The sequence below is a fragment of the Oryctolagus cuniculus genome, chromosome X, assembly GCF_964237555.1.
Source record: "Oryctolagus cuniculus chromosome X, mOryCun1.1, whole genome shotgun sequence".
NCBI classification, from domain to species: Eukaryota; Metazoa; Chordata; class Mammalia; order Lagomorpha; family Leporidae; genus Oryctolagus; species Oryctolagus cuniculus.
Window position 1 is genome coordinate 43,164,653 of NC_091453.1, and position 15,855 is coordinate 43,180,507.

Sequence of the window (15,855 nt, forward strand, 5' to 3'; positions counted from 1 at the left end):
GGGAGGGGTGTGAGTGGGAGGGAAATTATGGGGGGGAAGCCATTGTAATCCATTAACTGTACTTTGAAAATTTATATTTACCAAATAAAAAATAAATTTAAAAAAAGAAATCAGCAAATAGCCTGAATAGACAGTTCTCAAAAGATGAAATGCAAATGGTCAACAAATATTAAAAAGTTTGAAAAGTTACCCAACATTACTAGCCCTATTAGAATGGCTGTTGTCAGGTCCTTTCACCACATCTTCAGGCCAGACAACTTTGTTTTTGATCAGCTCAGGGCAGGTAACAAATAGACCAAGGGCCACTATAGAGAGGGGGTGAAACTGGTTGACTCAGTTCTTCGTATGGTGTGGAAAAAGGCTGAGAGTTATGACTGACTTCATGACTTCCAACTGATCCATTTGCTTGGTGAAGCACAGGCTCTGGAATGGGCATTATGCTCATCAGGAAGACCTATGAAAAGTATCCCGACTACATCAGTAGATAATACTGATGAGATCTACTGCATTGACAATGAAACCCTTTACAACATGTGCTTCTGCACCCTCAAGCTGACCAAATCAACTTACAAGGACCTGAACCACCTCAACTCTGCCATGCTGAGGGCCATCACTATCAGTTTCCACTTCCCTCAGTGCTGACCTTGGCAAGCTGGCAATCAACATGGTGCTCTCCCCACATATCCACTTCCTGCATGGCTTTGTCCCTCTCTCAAGTTGAGTAAGCCAGAAGTATCAGGATCTCACTGTGCCTGAGCTTAACCAGCAGGTCTTCAATGCCAAGAAAATGATGGTTGCCTATTTCCCCCAACAGGGCTGGTATCATACTGTGGCCACTGTATTCTGTGGACAGATGTCCATGATGGAGGTCAAAGAGCAAATGCTCAACATACAGAACATTAACTATGTCATGGATGGATCCCAAATAATGTCAACACAGACATTATGACATCCCTCCATGTGGCCTTAAGATGCCAGTCACTTTAGTCACTTTTAATGGCAACAGCACAGCTATCCAGGAGCTGTTCAAGCACATTTCACAGCAGTTTGTTGCCATGTTCCACTGGAAGGCCTTCCTCCACTGGTCCACTGGTACACAGGTGAGAGCATTGGTGCAATGGAGCTCGTCAAGTATGAGAGCACCATGAATGATCTCGTCTCCTAATATCAGAAATACCAGGATGCCACTGAGGAGGAGAAGGAGGAGGAGGATTTTGGTGAGGAGGTTGAAGAGGAAGCCTAAAGCAGAGCACCACTCCCCCACCAACCACCAACCACCCCCTTCACTTCAGGCCTCTCAGTCCCCTCAACTGCCTTGTTCAACTGCCCTTTCATCTCTTCAAATTTGTATTTGCTGTCTCATTTTTTTCTTTTTGAGGAATGGAAGTATCTAGAACAGTGCATAGCACAGAGTAGGATCTCAATAAATCTTTGTCAAATGTCTCCTCTACCCTTCTACTCTGGGAAACCTGAATTTTGCCATGTATTTTCTTCTGATGCCCACTCCTTCCATTTTTCCACTTAACATTTTCCTTCTATATCCAAAATAATTCTCTAGAAAACTGGGTCACTTCCATGTCCAATTTAGAACAAATAGTGTACTAGGAGTCTAGATAAGCTCAAGTAGAAAACAAAAGGGAAGGAAGGTACAGGTCACTACAAGGAAGAGGGTGGAAATTTCCATTCCAGAACAATTTTGGAGAGGAGGAATACAGAATATTAAAATCTTCACTTCCAGGTATTTCATGATCTATTGCAGCTTTGGGGAGCTGGAGAGAGGCTATTAGCAATATTATCTCTATTTCCAGTCTGTCTTTATGCTCTGTCTTGAACTCTGTTTCCCTTTGGAGAGATCCAACCAATACATGCCTAAAATACATGGAAAGATATGCCCTCCCACCCAAGTAATTGTCATTCTCCAGAGGAGCTAGGGCAGAACACCCTTTTTTTGGCAACATTTCATCTCTTCCATTTACTAGTCTTTTGCCCAATCCTGTGGGTTTGTCCTATACTTCAGGGTTTTTTTTGTGTGTGTGTGTGCTGAACTTGCTTTTTCGATATTGAAAAGATGACATTGGCATGAGCCAAAAATAAACAGGAATTGAAAAAACACATAGAAAATAACAAACATTTATTAGGATGTGGAGAAAGAGATTTCTTATATACCACTAGTAGGAATGTAAGTTATCACAGCTACTGTGGAAAACAGAATGAAGGTTTCTTTAAAAACTAAAAATAGAATTTCATACAATCCAACAATCCTACTACTGGGTATATATCCACAAGACATGAAATCATGGTATCAAAAAGGTACCTACAGCAGCATGTTTACAGCCACACTGTCCTAAATTATCAAGTTATGGAATCAACCAAGGTATTGATCATTATATAAATACATAAAAAATACATACAAAATGGAGTACTATTCAGCCATGAAAACATAATTAAATCCTGTTATTTGCATGTTCTCCCCTGTACGTGGAAGCTAAAAACCTCAATCTGAACACAAAATGGTGACTACTAGAGGCTGAAATGGATGGAGGGGTTATAGGAAGTTTGGATATTAGGTACTATACAAGAGTCATATCAAAGAAGTAATTTTCTACTATTACAAGGCATAATAGGGAGACTATAATTCACAATAAGCAGGAGTATATGGTATAAACAAATAGAAGAGAGAAACTCTAGGCCTCCAATCATGAAGCAATGTCAAATAAGGAGAAATATTTATTAACCTGTGTTAATCAGTACACATTGTATACATCAGTTGAAATATCAACTGAAATCATAAATATGTACAGTGCTGTTATTAAAAACTTTGGGAAAAAGGATGTATTTTCACATCCATATATCTTCCTTTCTATACCCTAATGTTAGGGTTACAATAATCCATCAACTAATCTATACACATTTGGTGTCCTACACTTTGATCTCACCTGTCCCTTTGCTAGAAATACTCTTACTTTCCTTCTCTGTTTTAAATCTCCTACTCATACTTCCAGCCTCAAGTCTAATAGTTCCTTCTACAAGAAATCTTTCCATATTCTTCTCAGATGGAAAAAAACTCCCTTCCTGTTATTCTCAAAATGTTTCCTGCAGAATTCACCTCGTTGTTATTTTAGGTCGATTTTCTAAGTGTTTTTCTCCATTGCTATACCAGAAACCTCTTGAAGACACAAGCAGTGACTTATTCTTATATTTGCCTCTCTTGGTGCAAAGATATGTGTGGCACAGAGTAGGAACGTACTAAAAATTGAAAAGCTAGACATTTTAATTAAGTGAAAAGCTGCTAATTGATATCATGTCCCTAACCAAACTCTTTCAATAATCTTGAGAAAGACAATTTGGCTCAGAGGAATGTGTTTGTGTGGGACAGAGAGGTGTAAGAATCATAGCTCTACTACTTACTGACAGAGAAAATCTACTTCACTCACCATAAGCTCTGAGCCCAGTGCCTTAATTTTTCAAATTGGGAATGGAAATATTACCAGCTGAACTTAACTTTAGAATATTTTGTATTTCTATTTGTCCCTTTGGGATTGGCTTATTTCACTCAACATAATGTTTTCCAAATTCCTAACAGGGATCACTGTTCAGTTAACATTTAAAAACCTAAGAATAATTGTGTGTTAATTACAGAGTTCAACCAATGGTACTAGAAACAAAATACTAAAATGGATAAAGTATTACATTGTACATCAACCATCAGGACAAGAGCTGATCAAGTCACTGTTTCTCATAGTGTCCATTTCACTTCAACAAGTTTCCCTTTTGGTGCTCAGTTAGTTGTCGCCGATCAGGGAGAACATATGATATTTGTCCCTTTGGGACTGGCTTAATTCCCTCAGCATGATGTTTTCCAAATTCCTCCATCTTGTTGCAAATGACCAGATTTCGTTGTTTTTGACTGCTGTATAATATTCTATAGAGTACATGTCCCATAATTTCTTTATCCAGTCTACTGTTGATGGGCATTTGTGTTGGTTCCAGGTCTTAGCTATTGTGAATTGAGCTGCAATAAACATTAGGGTGCAGACTGCTTTTTTGTTTGCCAATTTAATTTCCTTTGGGTAAATTCCAAGGAGTGGGATGGCTGGGTTGTATTATAGGGTTATATTCAGGTTTCTGAGGCATCTCCAGACTGACTTCCATAGTGGCTTAACCAGTTTGCATTCCCACCAACAGTGGGTTAGTGTCCCTTTTTCCCCACATCCTCGCCAGCATCTATTGTTGGTAGATTTCTGAATGTGAGCCATTCTAACGGGGGTGAGGTGGAACCTCATTGTGGTTTTGATTTGCATTTCCCTGATTGCGAGTGATCTTGAACATTTTTTCATGTGCCTCTTGGCCATTTGGATTTCCTCTTTTGAAAAATGTCTACTGAGGTCCTTGGCCCATCTCTTAAGTGGGTTGTTTGTTTTGATCTTGTGGAGTGTCTTGATTTCTTTGTAGATTCTGGTTATCAACCCTTTATCAGTTGCATAGTTCTCAAATATATTTTCCCATTCTGTCGGTTGTCTCTTCACTTTCCTGTCTGTTTCTTTTGCAGTACAGAAACTTCTGAATTTGATGCAATCCCAAATGTTAATTTTGGCTTTGACTGCCTGTGCTTCTGGGGTGTTTTCCAAGAAGTCATTGCCGGTACCTATATCTTGCAGGGTTTTTCCAATGCTCTCTAATAATTTGATGGTGTCAGGTCATAGATTTAAGTCTTTAGTCCATGTTGAGTGGATTTTTGTGTAAGGTGAAAGGTAGGGGTCTTGCTTCATGATACCACTTGTTCTCCTTGATAGGTGACAACTAACTGAGCACCAAAAAGGAAACCTGTTAAAGTGAAATGAACACTATGAGAAACAGTGACTTGATCAGCCCTCACCCTGACTGTTGATGAGCAGCTTAATATGTTATCCCTCTTAGTATTTTTTTTGTTTGTTCTACTTAATACTTTTGGTTGAATACTGTAATCAATACACAATTCTTCTTAAGTGCTGAAACTTAACTGAAAAGTGAGCTGTTAAATATAAGAATGGGAATAAGAGAGGGAAGAGATGTGCAATTCGGGACATGCTCAAGCTGACTTACCTCAAACGGTAGAGTTAGAAACATACCAGGGGATTCCAATTCAATCCCATCAAGGTGGCATGTACCAATGCCATCTCACTAGTCCAAGTGATCAATTTCAGTTCACAATTGATCACAATGATAGGACTAAGAACCAAAGGGATCACATTAACAAGAATAGTGTCTGCAAATACTAGCTGATTGAATAAAAAAGGGAGAGAATGATCCAACATGGGAAGCAGGATACACAGCAGACTCATAGAATGGCAGATGTCCTAACAGCACTCTGGCCTCAGAATCAGCCCTTAAGGCATGCGGATCCAGCTGAAAAGCCCATGAGAGTATTTCAGGCATGGAAAGCCAAGACACTCTGGAGGAAAGAAAAACCTAAATGAAAGATCTCCGCAAGTGAGATCCCAGTGGAAAGAATGGGTCATCAAAGAAGGAGGTACCTTTCTCTGAAGGGAGGAAAGAACTTCCACTTTGACCATGGCCTTGTCTAAATATGATCAGAGTCAGTGAACTCAGGGGGCTTCCATAGCCTTGGCAGCTCATGACAAGAGCCTAGGGTGATTACTGAGGCCATAAACAAGAGTGTCCATTTGTTAAGTCAACAACAGGAGTCACTGTGCACTTACTCCTCATGTAGGATCTTTGTCCTTAGTGTGCTGTACATTGAGATTTAATGCTATAACTAGTACTCAAACAGTATTTTTCACTTTATGTTTCTGTGTGGGAGCAAACTGTTGAAATCTTTACTTAATGTATGCTAAACTGATCTTCTGTATATAAAGAGAATCGAAAATGAATCTTGAAGTGAATGGAAGGGGAGAGGGAGTGGGAAAGGGGAGGGTTGCGGGTTGGAGGGACGTTATGGGGGGGAAACCATTATAATCCATATTCTGTACTTTGGAAATTTATATTCATTAAATAAAAGTTAAAAAAAGAATATTCTGTATTTCTCAAAAATTATAATTCTCTAAATACAATATTGGTTTCGTAATTAAAACCTCTCAACTTCTGAATTGTTTGTGCTAACCTAAGGTCATTAAGGTTCTTGGAAACTGGTGTTTCTTCTGTGTTAGAAACTTCATTTGGCACCATGTGTTATATAATTATGCTCTCCTTGGTCCTTAGAGATCCAGTTTCCCAAAGTCTTAAAAGGGTTCATGGTGTGACAGAATGGTGACATTAACTGAAATAAATATGACACTTGGACTTTATTCTCTGATTTCTCTGTGTGTAGGAGGGGTAGACTATAGCAATCCACATTGGCTTCATGAATATGACTCCTGTGAGATAGGCTGAGATGATGAGCAGTTAAGATAAGGTAGAAGATCCCAGGTAGGGAAATTAGTTGAAAAGAAACTTGAAGATATTTCTCATACATTTTGACCTCTTCCTCCTGTTTTACTGTCAGCAAAACTGAGGTTTCAAGAGCTCAAGATATATCCAAAGATTACCTGACTTGACAATTTATTCTGCATACATCACCATGCACTTTGGGGATTGGCAAGACAGTATATTATTTACTGTTATGGAAAGGAAACTGTATTCAAATCAGAAGTTCTGAATTTGGGTCATGGTCTTGACATTAATGAGTGAAGTGTTAATTCTCTCACCATTTGGAGTCTAGCAATCTCATCCGAAAAAATACTTGTTCTTCCTTCCTATAGTGTGTTGCAAGGATCATACAAAGTGTGTATGAAGATGTTTTATTGGTGGAAAACACTATAAAATAAAAGCAAGTTTATTTTTTTAAAAAATGTTTATTTGAGAAGCAATTACAGAGATAGAGGGAGAGACAGAGAAAGAGAAAGGGAGAGACAGACAAGATCTTCCATCCATTGATTTACAACCCAAATGGCTGCAGCAGCTGGGGGTAGGCCAGGCTGAAGCAAGAAGCCAGAAGCTTTTTCTGGGTCTCCCACATGGGTGCAGGCGCCCAAGCACTTGGGTCATCTGCTGCTGCTTTCCCAGCACATTAGCAAAGAGCTGGGTCAGAAGTGTAGCAGCCAGAACTCTAACTGACCCCCATATGTGATGCCAGCTTCATAGTCAGTGATCCAACCTGCTATGCCACAACTCCAGAACCAGACGTTTATTAATCAGCCTATGAGGTGATCCTTTTATATCAGTATGGTTGAAAGAGTTTCAATCTATACTAATCCAAGGAAGTCAAACTTTGTGTTCATTTGTAGCTATAATTGTTAAACCTCCTTGGAGCTCTTAGGAGGATGCTGGTTTTTGCATAACAATGCAATAGTGAATAATAAGTCTCAAATCAAGAGAACTTTGAAAGCAAAATGTGTCTTTTGTGAAGCATTGGTTGGCCTATTTGCTGTGGTTTTTCTCCCAAATGTTGATGTATTGGAAGCTTGGTCCTCAGTGTGGCACTGTTGAGGTGGTGGGAACTTGAGGAGTTGTAGTCTAGTGGGAAGTCTCTTTGGGTGTTGTCCTCAGAAAGAATTAAATAATTCTAATAGAACCTCAGTTAGTTCTTATGTTATAGAAGGAACAAGACTGACCCCCTCCCTTTACTCTGACCTATATAGCAATGTGATCTCTCCTACTCACATGCACCCCTGCCATTGTGATGTCATTTTTGTGAGGTCTTCACCAGAAGATAGAAGAAGCTGGTACCATGCACTTGAACCTCCAAAACTGTGAGCTAAATAAAGCTCTTTTCTTTATAAAGTAACTAACCTTAGATATTCCACTCAGTAACAGAAACCAGACTAAAACATTACCCAAAGGATAATTATCTCTCCATGACATGCCTGAAATGTAGGAGTTTTGACTTTTTGCATCCCATCATACTTTCAATATCAGCCTTACTAGATCAAAAAGATAGTGCTGAAATAACTTAGAGATTAGAGACAGTTTATAATAACAAGGATGCTAATCCAATGTTGAGTTGGAAGACCAGAGACCTGTACGAAGGGTGCTACTAAAATTAGTAGCACTGGATATCATAGGGGCCAAAATAAAAATCTAGTCAGAAACCAAGTTAGGGACTTCTTTAATACACAACAGGCTGGTCCAGGAAATAGGAGTATGATAATCATGTTAATCTGCCTTCAGTTGTGGCCTATTGTTAAGGAAGTTAAAGAGACTAGTGGGGAGGGAAGTCACAACTAAGAACTCCAGAGAGGGGTCAGCACTGGGGCATAGAGGGTAAAGCCGCCACCTGCAGTGCCAGCATCCCATATGGGCGCCGGTTTGAGTCTCAGCTGCTCTACTTCTATTTGGCTCTCTGCTATGGCCTGGGGAAGCAGTAGAAGGTGGCCCAAGTCCTTGCATAAACATTGGAGGCCTGTAGGAGGCTCCTGGCTCCTGGCTTAGGATCAGTGCAGCTCCGACCATTGCGGGCAATTGGGGAGTGAGCCAGCAGATGGAAGATCCTTCTCTCTCTCTCTCTCTCTCTCTCTCTCTGCCTCTCCTTCTCTCTGTGTGTAACTCTGCCTTTCAAATAAATAAATAAATCTTAAAATAAAAGAACTCCAAGGAGTCCAAGAAACTGATGCATAAAGAGGGGCTGTATCACTTCTTGGCCTTTTGGCTAAGATCAAATGTAGAGATGGGCTGGGCTTCTTTCTATTCAAGTCCAATTCTATCTCACAATACTGTAACAATCACAATAGGGGCCGGCCCTGTGGCACAGTGTGGTAAAGCCCTGACCTGAAGCACCTGCATCCCATATGGGTGCCGGTTCTAATCCCAGCTGCTCCTCTTCCGATCCAGCTCTCTGCTATGGCCTGGGAAAGCAGTAGAAGATGGCCCAAGTCCTTGGGCCCCTGCACCCATGTGAGAGACCCGGAAGAAGCTCCTGGCTCTTGGCTTCGGATCGGTGCAGCTCCGGCCGTTGCAGCCATCTGGGGAGTGAACCAGCGGATGGAAGACCTCTCTCTCTGTCTCTACCTCTCTCTGTAACTCTGACTTTCAGATAAATAAAGTAAAATCTTGAAAAAAAAAAAGAAACTTCCTACTACAAAAAAGGATAAAAATCACAATATTTAATGTGAATTGCCTCTCCTTTTTTGCAAGTTTAGTAAACTGCAGACTAATTGGATAAACTATTTCCCTACAGTTAAAACCAATTGACATTTACTTTAAATATTACTTTTTATTTTTAGACATCGATCTTAAATTGGATACCAGTAATCGAAAAATATCTGGGCTTATAGCCATGGAAACACCTCTTTTGTTAATTTGAAACTTTTTCTGAGGTAGGCCATTTTTATGCTCCATTAGTATTTTATTTTAAGAAGGATCTTACATCTCATCTAGCCAATTAAAATTGATTGTGAAACATGGGTTTGTTTGTGTCATACCAAGATAAAACATATTTGGGGGGGAAAACATGTCACAAATATCTACTCCAAGGACTGTCTGAAAATCCAACACAAAACAGTAATAGCCTGCTATAATTTTAAGGCTACAAGATTTACCTAGGAACTGCCATGACACATCAGACTCACTAGCTCTGCCACCAATGCCAGTAGACTCTCTTTCAAAACAACTCCAGTAACCTCCTCTTTCCCCAATTAAACCCCAATCCTTCCCTTTGTTTTTTGGGCATACTCAAAGCTCACTGTTATCTGTGAACATGTGTCCAATTTTGCAATTCTTATATATTATTACTCCCAAAAGAAAACCTTCCTTTGGGGATTCATCTCTATATAATTTTATTTCAGGTTGGCAAATAAAATCAATCCATCTGTGCTTCAAATGGGTAAATGTGGGCCCATAAGGAGGCAGAGATGTAATAAGTAACACAGAATATTTGTGTAGAGTTCATGTTTTTGATTTCCAGGACAACAACTTTTCTCCAAGCCTTACCAATCAGCTTTATCCATCTTCCCTTCATCTAGCAGAATTTCCCACCTACAGAAAACTAAAGACTTGTCCATATGAGATGGACAAAAAAAGTCTTCTAGTAACCCAAAAGCCAATGAGGTGCTTTTGGATTGATTCTGTATTTTAGGATTATAGAACACACACACACACACACACACACACACACACTAACCTATATGTCAGAAGTCCTGGATTTTGACCCATCATCAGACTTGGATTTCAATATTGGTTATGTCTCTTTCAAGCAACTTCACCTCTCCAGCCTTGTCTTATACATCTGTAAAACATGAATAAACTATAACTTATAAGAGTTTGTTGCAATTGGGACAAAGATGTTGTCATCTATAAAATAGAATCAATAATATCCATGCAAAGTATCTTTCGTCTTCTGATTCTCTTCTGCCGAGAGTCTTACCTTTTCAAATCTGACCTGACATGAATAGAATACCAATATAATGCATTACTAGAACAATGCAATTGTTATTATAGTAGGAAAAATAAGAAATAAAATACTATCTAAATATCACCCAAAAAAGAACTGGTTTAATAATTGGTACTTCATCCTTAGACTACTACTTTTAAAACGACTGAGATAGATTTGAACAGGCATTTTTTAGACAGTAAATTCAAGTGGCCAACAGACACTTGAAAAGTGCTCAGGATAACTAATCATCAGTGAAATGCAAGTCAAAACCACAATGAAGTTTCACCTCCATCCATTTAGAATGGTTCTTATACAGAAATCAACAAACAACAAATAATGGCAAGGATATGGGTAAAAAGGTACCTTAATCTACTGTTGGCAGGAATGTAAACTGGTCCAGTCACTGTGGAAGACAGTATGGAGATATCTCAGAAATATGAATATAGACCTACCATATGTTCCAGCCATCCCACTCCTTTGAACTTACCCAAACCAAAAGAAATTAGCATATGAAAGAGTTATCTGTATCCCATGTTCATTGTAGCTCAATTCACAATAGTTAAGATATAAAATCAACCCAGATATGCATCAACTGAAGATAGGACAAAGAAATCATGATATATATACACTGTAGAGTACTACTCATCTGTAAAGTAAACCACGAAATCCTGTCTTTTACAACAAAATGGATGCAACTGAAAACCATTATACCTAGTAAAGTAATCCAGTTCCAAAAAGACTGATATTGTATGATTTCCCTGATTTAGGGTAACTAATAGAGTACCTAAAATGTAATGTATGGAAGTGAAATGGACATTGAGATTCAATGATTACTTAAAGCTCCTGTTTCTTCTGTTGAGGAAGAGGTTTTTTTTTTTTTTCATGCTATTTATTGACCACTTTTACTTAGTGTGGGATTAACCTTACAACCATTGAGTAAACTGATAGTAGATCTTTGTAAAGATAAAGAATGGGAATAGGAAAGGGAGGAGGAAGAAGGGTTGTAGCATGGGCAGGAGGCTGGGTGGGGTGGGGAGTATCTCTATGTTCCTATATCTGCATATATGAAATACATGAAATTTGTATAACTTAAATAATTGTTAAAAGAAAATAATAGAAGTCTAGAAGGACAAAGTGAACATAAGGAAGGGAAGAAAGAACAGAAGAAATTCTCCCTGAGATGAAGAAAGATTTGAGTTTGTAAATTGAAAGTGCTCACTGATGAATGGGCATTTGGTGATCAATTAAGATGCTGCTTGGGATACTCACATCCCATTTATGTCCCAGCTCCACTTTCCAATTCATACTTCTTATTAATGTGCACCTGGAAAGCAGCAAGTGATGGATCAAGTAATTGATCCCCTGCCAGTCACATGAGAGACATGGATTGAATTCCCAGTTCCTGACTTCAGCCTGGCCCAGCTTTGCCTGTTGCGGGCTTTTGAGGAATGAAATGGCAGCTCTCTCCATTTGCCTGTCTGTCTTTGTGTCTTCCTATGTCTCTGCCTCTCAAATAAATAAATACATTTTCAAAAAGAAAGAAAAAAAACTTAGGTATATACTGAAGTAGAAAGAATATAGTAAATGAAGAAATCAGCATGATCCCACTTAAATGAAATATTATATGTAGAGTCTATACATATAGATCTATGTGTGGATATCCATGGAGATCTCTGGAAGGGTGCTTTAAAAAGTAACAATGACAGTAGCCTCTGAATGACATCTTTTCTACTCCCAACAGTGCTTGTGACCTAAAGTTTGAAAATCCAAATCAATGTCTCATTCAGAGAAGTTTAACTTCTTGTACATTCTCCTAAATATTATTTTTAGTTTAACTCTCTATTTTCACTCAGTTACCATATATTTTAATAAACTTTTAAATTATTTAAATAGTCTGATTTACATAAAATTTGTGAGTATAGTACAGAGTTCCCTTCTTCCCTATAATCCATTTCCCCTATTTATATATTTTATATTATTGTGATATATTTGGTACAGTTAATGAAGCAATGTAGAATATTTAACTAAAATTCATACTTTGTTCAAATTTTCTTAGTTTAAACCAGATAATATTTTTTCTCTTCTAGAATCTCAACCAGGATATCATGTTACATTTAGCATGTTTTCTTACACTCCTATTGTCTGTGATAGTGTCTCAGTCTTTCCATATTTTCTTTTAACTTTTAATTTCAGAATATATTTAAATTTACAAATAAAAGTTGTAAAATAGTACAAAGAGTTCCAGTATGTGCCACAGTTTCCCCTTTTTTGTGAGATACTTGCAGAGAACTTCCCGGGTTTGGAGAAGGACAGAGACATCCTACTTCAGGAAGCTCATAGAACCACTAGTAAACATGACCAAAAGAGATCCTCACCACGACACGTTGTAATCAAACTCACCACAGTGAAACATAAAGAAAAGATTCTAAAATGTGCAAGAGAGAAACGTCAGAATACTCTCAGAAGATCTCCAATTAGACTCACAGCAGACTTCTCATCAGAAACCCTACAGGCTACAAGGGAATGGCGAGATACAGCCCAGGCACTAAGAGAGAAAACTGCCAGCCCAGAATATTATATCCTGCAAAGCTCTCATTTGCGAATGAAGGTGAAATAAAGACCTTTCATAGCAAACAGAAATTGAAAGAATTTGTCGCCACTCATCCAGCCCTGCAAAAGATGCTTAAAGATGTGTTACACACAGGAACACAGAAACACGGTCATCAATATGAAAGAAGGTAAAGGAAGGAAACCTCACAGCAAAAGATAACAGGGAGTTCAAAGCATATATTAGAAAATATCTTTGGGAAATGGCAGGGGAAAGTTACTACTTATCAATAGTCACATTGAACGTTAATGGACTCCACACTATAGATATTTAAAGAAGAACTAACTCCAATTCTTCTCAAACTATTCAGAACAATAGAAAAAGAGGGAATCCTCCCAAATTCTTTCTGTGAAGCCAGCATCACCTTAATTCCTAAGCCGGAAAAAGAAGCAGCACTGAAAGAGAACTACAGACCAATATCCCTGATGAACATAGATGCAAAAATTCTCAATAAAATTCTCACCAATAGAATGCAACAACACATCAGAAAGATCACCCACCCAGACCAAGTGGGATTTATCCCTGGTATACAGGGATGGTTTAATGTGTGCAAAACAATCAATGTGATACACCACATTAACAGACTGCAGAAGAAAAACCATATGATTATCTCAATAGACACAGAGAAAGCATTTGATAAAATACAACACCCTTTCATGATGAAAACTCTAAGCAAACCTGGTATGGAAAGAACATTCCTCAATACAATCAAAGCAATCTGTGAAAAACCCACAGCCAACATCATATTGAAAGGGGAAAAGTTGGAAGCATTTCCACTGAGATCTGGTACCAGACAGGGATGCCTACTCTCACCACTGCTATTCAATATAGTTCTGGAAGCTCTAGCCAGAGGTATTAGGCAAGAAAAAGAAATTAAAGGGATACAAATTGGGAAGGAAGAACTCAAACTATCCCACTTTGTAGATGATATGATTCTTTATTTAGGGGACCCAAAGAACTCTACTAAGAGATTATTGGAATTCATGGAAGATTTTGGCAAAGTAGCAGGATATAAAATCAATGCACAAAAGTCAACAGCATTTGTATACACAGGCAATGCCATGGCTGAGGAAGAACTTCTAAGATCAATCCCATTCACAATAGCTACAAAAACAATCAAATACCTTGGAATAAACTTAACCAAGGAAGTCAAAGATCTCTAAAATGAGAATTGCAAAACCTTAAAGAAAGAAATAGAAGAGGATACCAAGAAATGGAAAAATCTTCCATGCTCATGGATTGGAAGAATCAGTATCATCAAAATGTCCATTCTCCCAAAAGCAATTTATAGATTCAATGCAATACCAATCAAGATACCAAAGACCTTCTTCTCAGATCTGGAAAAATTGGTGCTGAAATTTATATGGAGGCACAAGAGACCTCGAATAGCTAAAGCAATCTTGTACAACAAAAACAAAGCCGGAGGCATCACAATACCAGATTTCAGGACATACTACAGGGCAGTTGTAATCAAAACAGCATGGTACTGGTATAGAAACAGATGGGTAGACCAGTGGAACAGAATTGAAACACCAGAAATCAATCCAAACATCTACAGCCAACTTACATTTGATCAAGGATCCAAAACCAATCCCTATAGTAAGGAGAGTCTATTCAATAAATGGTGCTGGGAAAATTGGATTTCCATGTGCAGATATATGAAGAAAGACCCCTACCTTTCACCTTACACAAAAATCCACTCAACATGGATTAAAGACTTAAATCTATGACCTGACACCATTAAATTATTAGCCAGCATTGGAAAAACCCTGCAAGATATAGGTACCGGCAATGACTTCTTGGAAAACACCCCAGAAGCACAGGCAGTCAAAGCCAAAATTAACATTTGGGATTGCATCAAATTGAGAAGTTTCTGTACTGCAAAAGAAACAGTCAGGAGAGTGAAGAGACAACCGACAGAATGGGAAAAAATATTTGCAAACTATGCAACAGATAAAGGGTTAATAACCAGAATCTACAAAGAGATCAAGAAAATCCACAAAAACAAAACAAACAACCCACTTAAGAGATGGGCCAAGGACCTCAATAGACATTTTTCAAAAGAGGAAATACAAATGGCCAACAGGCACATGAAAAAATGTTCAAGGTCACTAGCAATCAGGGAAATGCAAATCAAAACACAATGAGGTTTCACCTCACCCCCGTTAGAATGGCTCACATTCAGAAATCTACCAACAACAGATGCTGGCGAGGATGTGGGGAAAAAGGGACACTAACCCACTGTTGGTGGGAATGCAAACTGGTTAAGCCACTATGGAAGTCAGTCTGGAGATTCCTCAGAAACCTGAATATAACCCTACCATTAAACCCAGCCATCCCACTCCTTGGAATTTACCCAAAGGAATTTAAATTGGCAAACAAAAAAGCGGTCTGCACCCTAATGTTTATTGCAGCACAATTCACAATAGCCAAGACCTGGAACCAACCTAAATGCCCATCAACGGTATACTGGATAAAGAAATTATGGGATATGTACTCTTTAGAATACTATACCACAGTAAGAAACAACGAAATCCAGTCATTTGCAACAAAATGGAGGAATCTGGAACACATCATGCTGAGTGAAATAAGCCAGTCCCAAAGGGACAAATACCATATGTTCTCCCTGATCGGTGACAACTGACTGAACACCAAAAAGGAAACCTGTTGAAGTGAAATGGACACTATGTGAAATGGTGACTTGATCAGCATTGCCCTGACTGGTAATGAACAACTTAATACATTATCCTTCTTAGTAGTTTTTTTTTTTTGTCTGATCTACTTAATATGACTGGTTTAATTCTGTAATTAATACACAGTTATTCTTAAGTGTTGAAATTTAACTGAAATGTGATCCCTGTTAAACATAAGAGTGGGAATAAGAGAGGGAAGAGATGTACAA

The 15,855-nt window shown here is 38.5% G+C and overlaps 1 pseudogene; it reads left to right on the forward strand.

Annotated features, from left to right (window-relative positions):
• The first annotated feature begins 213 nt into the window (after positions 1–213).
• Positions 214–1,243, forward strand: LOC100358724 (tubulin beta chain pseudogene; annotated as a pseudogene).
• Positions 1,244–15,855: the final 14,612 nt, after the last annotated feature.